Source organism: Engystomops pustulosus, chromosome 2 (assembly GCF_040894005.1).
Source record: "Engystomops pustulosus chromosome 2, aEngPut4.maternal, whole genome shotgun sequence".
Taxonomy (NCBI): domain Eukaryota; kingdom Metazoa; phylum Chordata; class Amphibia; order Anura; family Leptodactylidae; genus Engystomops; species Engystomops pustulosus.
Window position 1 is genome coordinate 57,164,244 of NC_092412.1, and position 11,310 is coordinate 57,175,553.

Sequence of the window (11,310 nt, forward strand, 5' to 3'; positions counted from 1 at the left end):
CCGCCGCATCGCACTGTGCGCCCGCCGGCAAGTCGCATGGACGCGACTGCCGGCACGTGAAGATAGAAGAGAGAAGCCGCCGCCGAGGACCAGGAGCCGCCGCCGAGGACCGGGAGCCGCCGCCGAGGACCGGGAGCCGCCACTAAGCATCAAAGGTGAGTATCGTCGGAGGGTGAGTATTAAGTTTATTTTTTTTATTATTCGCTAGGCATACTGAGGGCAGGCTGTATACTACTAAGGGCAGGCTGTATACTACATGGGGGCTGCTGTATACTACTGGGGGGCTGCTGTATACTACTGGGGGGCTGCTGTATACTACTGGGGGGCTGCTGTATACTACTGGGGGGCTTCTGTATACTACTGGGGGGCTGCTGTATACTACTGGGGGGCTTCTGTATACTACTGGGGTGCTGCTGTATACTACTGGGGTGCTGCTGTATACTACTGTGGTGCTGCTGTATACTACAAGGGGCTTGCTGTATACTACAAGGAGCTTGCTGTATACTACAGGGGGGCTGCTGTATACTACTAGGGACTGCTGTATACTACTAGGGGCTTGCTGTATACTACTAGGGGCTTGCTGTATACTACTAGGGGCTTGCTGTATACTACTAGGGGCTTGCTGTATACTACATGGGGGCTGCTGTATACTACTAGGGGCTTGCTGTATACTACAGGGGGCTGCTGTATACTACTAGGGGCTGCTGTATTCTTCTGGGGGCTGGCAGGCTGTATACTACTGGGGGGGTTTGACCAATGCATTTCCCACCCTCGGCTTATACTCGAGTCAGTCGTTTTTCCCAGTTTTTGGTGGTAAAATTAGGGGTCTCGGCTTATACTCGGGTCGGCTTATACTCGAGTATATACGGTATTCAGAAATTCCCTGTATTCACTTTGTTTTTATTTCCCGAAATAGATGTAAAACCCATTCAGTGAGTCCCGGTTATACAAGTGTGCGGTGACAGGAATCCCAACTGAGTACAGCTGGACAGCAGCGGGGGCGTGATAAAATAAAAACATGTGTTGTCCACAAAAACACCACAGTTCTTTATGATGGGATTTCCTTTCTGAGATGCAGACATTGCTCTGATCACAAAAGCCTCCTACACACAGCACTGGGCATAAATCTTGGGTGCAAACATCAATCTTGTTCATAGTTTAGCTATCCACACATTAAGAGGCCTGTTAGGTTAAGTTTAAAGCAACTTTTATGTGTAAATAATTGTGTCTCCCAGTCCCGAAGGTTAATACAGAAGAAGGTAATATCTGTAGGATATTGAGAAGGAGAGAGAACAATGAACAGTTGTAGAAAATGAAATAACTTATTTTCTTAAAAGCAGGCATACTGAGGGCCATATTTAGGACTGTGTTTTTCAGATACTTTTTTAGTAAGTCCAACTAGGGGTGTGGCTTAGTGGGGAATGGGCATGGAGGCGTGGCATAAAATGTGACAACATTATGCTGGGATCTCAAAAAACTTGTTCTATAAACTTACTTTATGGTTTACATAAAATACATTGTCGGATTATAATGCACTGTGACGCGATTCACGAAGATCGTGCACCCGTTATCAAGAATGTGTCGCTTGCCCGCTCAGGTCCGACAGAGTTCACCATTTTTTTTGTGATGCATCTAAATGGTTGGAATTGCGACACAATTTTAAAGTTAAATCCAGCGCTCAGTCCGAATCAGTAGTAATGGCACGCCCATTAACAATGGACTGATGCTGGATGATAAATCTGGGACAGTTTAAATCTGTCTAGTCTAACTTTACTATATACAAGGAAGTGGAAGACCTGTTTTGGCTTGTCCACCTGGTGGTGAGCGAACCTGATTTTTTCCTGCTTATTTGCCACTCTAACTTTATACCTAATACTTGACATGAACCTTTGATGAAATGTTGGTGCATTTGCCTAATTTTTGGAACATGGCCCTTTTGTCACAAAGCCAGAAGTCCATTGCTAAGACCGTGCCACTTTTCTTGTTTTAGCTGGATAAAGGTCTAAAAGCTGTTGATACATTTGGTGTAAGCTTGATACATTTCTAATAATAAAGTGTTACAAAGTGATGAGTTGTGAATTACATGTGGCCAAGAGTTGTGGCAAAATGCTGCAGTATTTTATTGATTCAGCTTTAATGAGAGTTAGAATTCTTAACCAAATTTGTTAAGTTGCAGCGCTGGGGTCCTGGGTTCAAGTCCCAGGGTCAACATCTGCAAAGAGTTTGTATGTTCTCTGTGTTTGCGTGGGTTTCCTCTGGGTCCTCCGGTTTCCTCCCATACTCCAAAAACATACTGGTAGGTTTACTAGATTGTGAGTCCCATTTGGGACAGGGACTGATTTGGCTAACTCTGTGCAGCGCTGCGTAATCTGTGTACACAATAAAAATACAGGAATTATTATTATTATTATAAGAGTGCACAAAATTTTAAAAATGACGGATGGAGCATATGCATTGGAAGGAATGTTTTTAAGTCGTTAAAAGTAACTGCTTGATGATGTTTATCTTTTTTCTTTTTACATTTTACATAGTTAAGGTGGTAGAGACAGCATTACACAGGCTAAAAAGCAGAACATTTATGTCAATATTTAAATAAACTATTCAATAAGCTCTTTTTACCAAATTCTGACATGATTTAACATAAAATGTATTGCAAATACAGCAATATCTTAAATGATATAAGCAAATTTTGTACTTTTGTGAACATTCTCTGAGTGTTGTGTTGGTATGCCTCCCCGCTGCTTGAATGATGGCCCTGCAGATCACATAACCCAATAACTCATAAAGAGTAATTGACTGTGGGGCTGACTACACATTCATCCAGGTACGTCCAAGATTAATATCCTCCAAGTCGCCTCTGAGGAATTTGAATGGCCCTAATGTAATAGATTAGTCATAGCCACTCATAGAGAAATTAGGCATGTAAAAAAACTAAAAGATAAATGAATGCAATAGATTGAAGCTGCTGAGAACATGAGAAAAGCCATATAACAATGATGATGGGAGTACGTGATGATAATGATTACAGTATTTCCCATCGAAAAATCAAGTAATTATATGAAGATGCAGGTACAGAGATGTAACAGAGGATTCCAATAAAGCTAGCTAGCAGCTGCTTATTTTAGTATGCAGATCCTAGTGCCTTTTGTATGGGTGACAGGTAGAGATGAGCGAGCACTAAAATGCTTGAGTGCTCCTTACTCGAGTCAAACTTTTCCCGGTGCTCGAGTGCTCATTTCGAATAATGAACCCCATTGAAGTCAATGGGAGACTCGAGCATTTTCAAGGGGACCAAGGCTCTGCAATAAAATGTGTCATTTTATTGAGAAATAAGGAAGTCAGTCCTGTTTGTTCATTTTTTTTTTATTCAATGGAACTTCAAAAAGGAGAATGACCTTTAATATGCTTTAATATATATATATATATATATATATATATATACTCGCAATTGGAGTTAAAACTGCGCGCATATCACAATAAAGGAACGCCAAACACCTTGCCCGACCCAGGTTTCGCCTCTTCAGGCTTCTTCCGGGGCAGAAGGAAGCCTGAAGAGGTGAAACCTGGGTCAGGCAAGGTGTTTGGCGTTCCTTTATTGTGATATGCGCGCAGTTTTAACTCCAATTGCAAGTATATATATATTAAAGCATTCTTTACCATTTGTCCGCTTATCTTTTGACGTAGGAATAACGGTTTAGTTCGGACACGGGAGTGATCTCAAAGTGCACTGATTTTTGGCGTCTAAGAAGCGGAGAAAGAAGCAAGTGACCTAGGAGATCCTCAATTTCTAACCAAGCGAAGGTGGTGAGATGACTTACTGAGCCTACATTGCTATTTAGAAGAGTTGAGCACTGAACTTTTTTGAATGTGTGAACTTTTTTGAACGTGTGAACTGGTTGCTATTTTGGCAGTGTGCCAGTTCAGTGGCTCCTCTGAGCTTTTACCTGGTGTATTGGAAATCATCTGAAATTATATACTTAACAAAAAAATGTGAAACAACTGAAAATATGTTATATTCTAAGTTCAAGAAAGTAGCCACATTTTGATTGGATTACTGTTTTGCACACTCTTGGCATTCTCTTGATGAACTTCAAGAGGTAGTCACCAGAAATGGTCCTCCAACAGTCTTGAAGGAGTTCCCAGAGATGTTTAGCACTTGTTGGCTGTTTTGCCTTCAATCTGCGGTCCACCCTAAACCATCTTGATTGGGTTGCAGTCTGGTAGCTGTGGAGGCCAGGTCATCTGGCGTAGCACCCCATCACTCTCCTTCTTGGTCAAATTGCCCTTACACAGCCTAGAGATGTGCTTGGGGTCATTATTCTGTTGAAAAATAAATAATGGCCCAACTAACCTCAAACTGGATGGAACACCATCCATGCTTGTACAGTATACCTTCAATTTTGAATAGATCCCCAACAGTGTCAACTGCAAAACACCCCTACACCATCACACCTCCTCCTCCATGCTTCATGGTGGGAATCAGGCATGTAGAGTCCATTTGTTCACCTTTTCTTCATTGCACAAAGACACATTGGTTGGAATCAAAGATCTAAAATTTGGACTCATCAGAAGAAAGCACAGATTTCACCTGGTCTGATGTTCATTCTTGTGCTCTTTAGCCCAAACAAGTCTCTTCTGCTTGTTGCCTGTCCTTAGCAGTGGTTTCCTAGCAGCTATTTTACTATTTTTAGCTCCTCTTAACAGTTGTTGTAGAGATGTGTCTGCTGCTAGACCTCTGTGTGGCATTGACCTGGTCTCTAATCTGAGCTGCTTAAAACCTGAGGCTGGTGACTCGGATTAACTTATTCCCTGCAGCAGAGGTGACTCTTGGTCTTCCTTTCCTGGGGTGCTCGTCATGTGAGCCAATTTCTCAGTAGCACTTGATGGTTTTTGCAACTGCACTTGGGGACATTTTCAAAGTTTTCTCTGACTGACTGACCTTCATTTCTTAAAGTAATGATGGCCACTCATTTTTCTTTACTTAGCTGCTTTTTTCTAGCCATAATACAAATTCTAACACTCTGTTCAGTAGGACTATCATCTGTGTATCCACCTGACTTCTGCACAACACTACTGATAGTCCTAACCCCATTTAGAAGGCAAGAAATCCCACTTATTAAACCGGACAGGGCCCCTGTGATGTGAAAACCATTTCTGGTGACTACCTCTTGAAACTCATGAAGAGAATGCCATGAGTGTGTAAAGCAGTTATCAAAGCAAAAGGAGGCTACTTTGAAGAACCTTGAATATAACACATATTTTCAGTTGTTTCACACTTTTTTGTTAAATAAATAATTAAGTAAATAATTCCACATGTGTTAATTCATAGTTTTGATGCATTCAGTGTGAATCTACAATTTTAATAGTCATAAAAATACAGAAAACTCTTTGAATGAGAAGGTGTGTCCAAACTTTTGGTCTGTACTGTATATATAATCTAAAGATATATATAAATATACTTGCATTTCTGGTATGCAGGCAGGCACAGAGAAACAAAATGGATCGGTGGCCTACAGGAGAGACAGGTGGGCGGGCCACAGACAAGACGGGTGGGCGGGCCACAGGTGAGCTTGGCAGGTGGGCGGAGATGTGTGGGCAGACCCTTGTTACTACCGTGTTGTTACCAATGCCAGGCGCCACAGTCAGCAGGGAGGGAAGAGCCCGGGAGAATGGCAAAAATAAACTTTAGTTCCACCCTTCATTCGGGCGCCCCTGGGCAATATGGATCCCTGTTGTAAAGGAAATCAACCAGTTTCAAAAACACATAAAAAATAGAAATACTCACCTTCGCACCACTTCATCTTGATCCCAGCGCTCTGGGCTGCTAATTCTGCAGGCCTTTACACCTCCCTCTCCAAAAGCTGTGAGCATTGGAGAGCGAGGTGATGTGAAAGGCGAGGAGGAGAGGGAGTTGTGGGGGCGTGCATAATTAGCATCCCGGTGCCCCGGACATCTTGTCCCATGTTCCGTGCCGCTGATTATAAGTTTCTTTTCTAGGTGATCCAGGAGTGTCAAGACTAGTGGAGGACGAAGATGAAGAGGAGCTGGAGGTGAGTATTTCTAGGCTTTTTTGTGTTTTTACAACTGGTTGATTTCCTTTAACAGAGTCTGCAGCTATGCATGGACAAAGTTGCTGACAGTTTCCATTTAAGATATGATGTCTAAATAAAAAGTATTATTTTTTATTACTTCAATTTCAATAAGAGGCGCAACAGGATTATTGGGAAAAAGGCGGAAAATATCCCTAACCACATCACATAGATCCAACTCAAAAGAGCACCCACTGTAAAATCTTCGGATTTAGTACATTAATAGCTAAGAATGTCATTAATAGTTTTTTAATGTATAGAAAGACAATTATCAAAGACTGTATGAGGGGATTAGGGTAGTTCAAAGAGTAATGCTCTGTAAACCCAGTGAGCTTGGAATAATTTGCAGCAATAAAAAACATCTGATCAGTGTGACTTTACCACCCAGGGTGAATGTTAATGTAGGGAGACGGCTACTTCCTGTTTTCATTAAACATTACAAGCTATTTTGGATACTATGGAAACTATTTGAAGGAAGATCCGGTTGCTTTTCTTTTATTCATGAACTAAACAGACTTGTTTGTCTGCAGCTACAGAACGATGATTTCACTAAGAAAACCGTAACTAAAAACATCTGAAAAATGCTATATGCACATTGTATGTTGCCATAATAGCAAAACACAGCCTAACATTTAGATTACATCTTCAAATTTGACTGAATTGTTCCCTGTTGTCACCTGGGATTGTGAATCAAGCTCATCTGCATTAAGGAAAAGTTACAGTGAGTCAATTTGCTTAATTGCTACCATAGAGAGACCACACGTCTGTGTTCTGTGCACTGCCTACGGGGATGAAAGCCATTGTCAGTTTTACACCAAATCATCCAGAATGGTTATTGTTAACAGAATTTCTGCAAAAAGACTGTTGGGTGTCTAAAAAGAACAGCCTAGAACTAAAGCATCTTTTGGTTGGTACATATTTTATTCTGAAAAAAAAATGCAGATCATTGGTTGACCTGTCCTATTAAAGGCTATGTGCATGCATTGTAATTGCTATCATTTGTCTTAAAATGAATCAAAAGGAACTATAGAAATATGAATTTAAGGGAAGCTGTCACCACATTAAACCCCCCAAATCCCCAAAACTGTACCTTGTTCCTCTGTTTTTTCAAGTCTACAGAAGGGCTTTTTATATCTTTCTAATGTTGCAATATGGCCAAAAAAGTGCTTTTTTTCTTTCCTAAAATGCAGTCGATGAGGTGGGGGGCTCGACCTAGTAGTCTGTCAACCCTGCCTTACGCTGCCCACTCCACCTCCGTCAAAGTCACGCTCCTACTAACCGGAGGTCTAGTGCATGCATCACTTTACACTTCACCTCCCGGCCTCTTGCAGCAAGTAGTCTTCTGTGAAGCCATCAAAGTACACGCAGTGCTGGCGGCAAGATCACAGGAATGACGAGAATCACCTGAATTCCAGATAGTCCAAACTTGATGTCAGTGAGAAGATGCTGCCTAGGAAAGTACCGGATGTTGACTGGGGGTGGAATGGGCAGTGCAAGTGGCATAGCTTGACTGGTGGGTCGAGCTCTCTAACTCCTTGACTGCATGTTAGGAAGGAATAAAAGTACTTTGATTGGACATGCTCCAACATTATAAAGATATAAAAAGACCATCTGTAGACTTACAAAAGGAGGAACAAGGTACTGAGTTTAGCTGACGATGAACAGTTAAATGATGCAGAGACCCCTGAGCTAGGCTGCCGCCTGTTTCATTTTTACACACTGCTACTTCATGGACCCTATAACAAAAGCGGTAAGAGACATTAGCTAGGCAGCACACTATTAACATGGCCTCCATGACAGAAAAAGTCTGAGGGAAGGAAGAGCCACCAGAATATTAGTGAGAAAGTCATTTGCATTGGCAACATTTTTGGAATTTTCACACAGATGTGAAGAAATATTTGCATGCAGCTGAAAAGTAGAAATTAATGTAACTGGTGGCGTTTTCCCAACTTTCTAATGGTGGCATCTAAGAGTTGTCCTAGCTATTCACTGATGACAGATCTTGGGGCTCAATAGAATTGGGATATTGGATTTTAAGCTATATGAAAAGCTAACTTATGTATAGTAGCCTCTTAAGGCTTCCATAGGCAAAATTCATACATTATATCCTCAGAATGTGACATCTGAATGTGAAACCTGCGGTCTGACAATAGAATCTCGCACTGATCCACCTACCTCTATGCAGTTTACATTGACCCCTTCCCACCGCAGCCCTTTTTCCTTTTCATTTTTCACTCCCCACCTTCAAAAATCTGTAACTTTTTTATTTTTCCATGTACAGAGCTCAATGATGGCTTGTTAACTGCGTAACAAATTGCACTTTATATGGTTGTATTTAGTATTTCATGCCCTGTTTTAGGAAGCAGGAAAAATGTAATAATAAATGCAAAAATTCCAAATGAAGTGAAATTGGTGAAAAAACGTATTTACGCCATTCTCTTGTACGGGTTCTTGTACGGGTATCACGGGGATACCAAATTTGTAAATGTTTTATAATGTTTTCATACACTTACAAAAATTAAAACCTTCTGTACAAAAAAGTTTTTTTAAAAAATTTTGCTTAATTGGTGCATGAAGCTTTGTACGCAGCAAAGACTTACTCGCTATGGAGAGGGCTCATCCCATGAACCTTCCCCATGCACCCGCACCCGTCATGTCAGTAAGGGGTTAAAGGACATCTACCACCAGGATGAAGGATTGTAAACCAAGCACACTCTGGCAGGATCCACTCTTCTTTTTGCTTCTTATTTATTAAGGCTTTTAAAAGTATGCGAATGATCCTGAGGAGCTCGGGCTCCATAGGTGTTAATGAAGCTTAGAGCCCCTCAGGCTCATTTGCATATTCTTTAAAGCATTTTTTCTTAAAAATAAGGGTACAGGAAGCCTAAAGAAGAACAAATTCTACCAGAGGGGGCACACACCAGTATGTCAGTGTGCTTGGTTTACAATCCTTCATACTGGTGGTAGATGTTATTTAAATAAAGGAAACTGGCAACAACCAGGCCAGCAGCCCATACACTGCTATTATGGGTGGGCATTAGAAGGTAGAGTTACCCACTGGGGAAGGTTTACTTAAGCTACTCCAGCCCTAATAGAATATAATTATAAAGTAACGACTGAACTTAACACTAGTTTTCCTATTTCCGTTCTTTCTAATACAGAAAATAAACACAGAAAAACCGCATCTTTAAAATAACCATTATCGCCCACTTAAGCAGCCATAAACAATATTAAATCTATGAAATAGTCTATGAGCCTCTGCATTTTCATGAGCGTCTCTCCATGTTTATATAGTAAGAAATCCCATTAAATGTCTTCATTCTTTACAGAAATGGATACAAATAGTTTTCCTGAACCTCATCCAGACGGGTCCTTAGGGAAACAAGTGACTCTTTTGGAGGCTTTTAAAAATAGGCATAATGAAATGAAAACATGTTAGCTTTCCAATCTAATGTGAGTAAATAGGATCTGTCACCTCTCCTAACGTGTGCTTAGTAAACACATATGTTAATAGAAATTCTGAAGCATCTTTTTGTAGAATTTTGTATGGTGCAGTTTCTCTAGATTTCCCCTAGAAATGTATGGATACTGGTTATGGGGACGCCCTTTGTCAAGGTAAATGGCAACATACAGTTTAGAATTTATTCATACATTTCTAGATATGATAACAAAATAATGGTATATATATATATATATTATAATATTGTTGTAGTCCAAAAACCATCAAACCTACCTACAGGTAAATCACAATGGGTCACATTTATTAAAGTATTTGCACTAGTTTTCTTGTCTGAATGTGTGTATATTGTTTGTACATAGATCCCAGAACCAACTAAACTGATTCAATAGCATAACCAAACTTATCGCATAAATACAATGGAAAAACACAACTTACTACACCAATACAGTACAAAAATCAAACTTAATACATAGATATGATACCACAACCAAACTTACTACATACAGTACCAGGAAGGAGCTTACTGTACAGTAACAATATGAGAACTAAGATTACTACATATCAAATGTACTCGAATGAAGCTTTCTACATTACTAGAACCGAGTATACTACAAAAATACAGGACCAGAAACAACCTTACTAGATATCTACAGTACTAGAAATAATCTTTCTACAAAGACTTAGTAAAAGAATTGAGTGTATTACGTAGAAAACATGTTAACTACATTAAAACGATTGCAGAGTCCTGCATGCTGCATAGATATTTTACCATTACCAAGCTTGCTATAAAGATGTAGTACCAGAACAAAACTTGACACATAAATATGTACATTGAAACGCTTTACAAATATTGGGATAGCCACTTTTTTCTTTAGGTCCTGTCTATAGTCTACTATAAGCAGTCAGAGTAATGATCCTCTATAACATATTTTATTTACAGTACATTGCTCCTAGACTCCCCCATTTTTCATTGCCTTTTGAACGTTGTGTAGAGACTGTTCCTTTAACTGCTGACAACAGCCGAGCTCTGTGAGTCTTTATTGTGAAGTGTAACCACAAACATGGTACCTCCTGAGAGATTAATATGCTTGTTATCTCATATAGGTTACATTTCTCTGAATATATGGGTATTGTACATAGTGGGGCACATTTACACCTTTCTGTGGAGTTCACAGAAAGTGTCCGGAGATAATGCACTCTGGCGCGATTCACTAATATAATTCACTAAGATATCCTGCATGTGTTGTCGCTTCCCCGCTCTGGTCTGATGGAGTTCTCCTTCTTATTGCTGGTGTATGTAAGTGCATTGTCTTGTGACACAATTTTAAAAATTAAATCCCGCGCTCAGTCCGAATCAGTCGTATCATTCGACGGCACGCCCCCCAATTTGCGTAGAATGGAAGCCAGCGTAACTGCACAAAAAAAATCGAGCGCACGCGACACAATCCCAGTGCTGTTAAATACCTGTCCAAGCCTGAAAACAATTCCTGAAAACAGCAAACAGTCCGTCCAAAGTGAGAAGCTCAACCCATTTTTAAATCTGCAAAATTATCTCAAAAAAGTCAAGGGGCAGGGAGCAGCTTCATGTAATCTGGCAGTTCGAGATTGTATAAGACTGACATCAAGCAATAGGTACAATGGAAGTAGTACAGGTCCCTAAATCCTGCGCCATTGTGTATTTACACCACAGACTTTAGGAGGCTGCCCTAGTGACTATTTCCCCCCTCCTTAGGCCACCTCCTTTGCAAGTAGGCAAGAAGG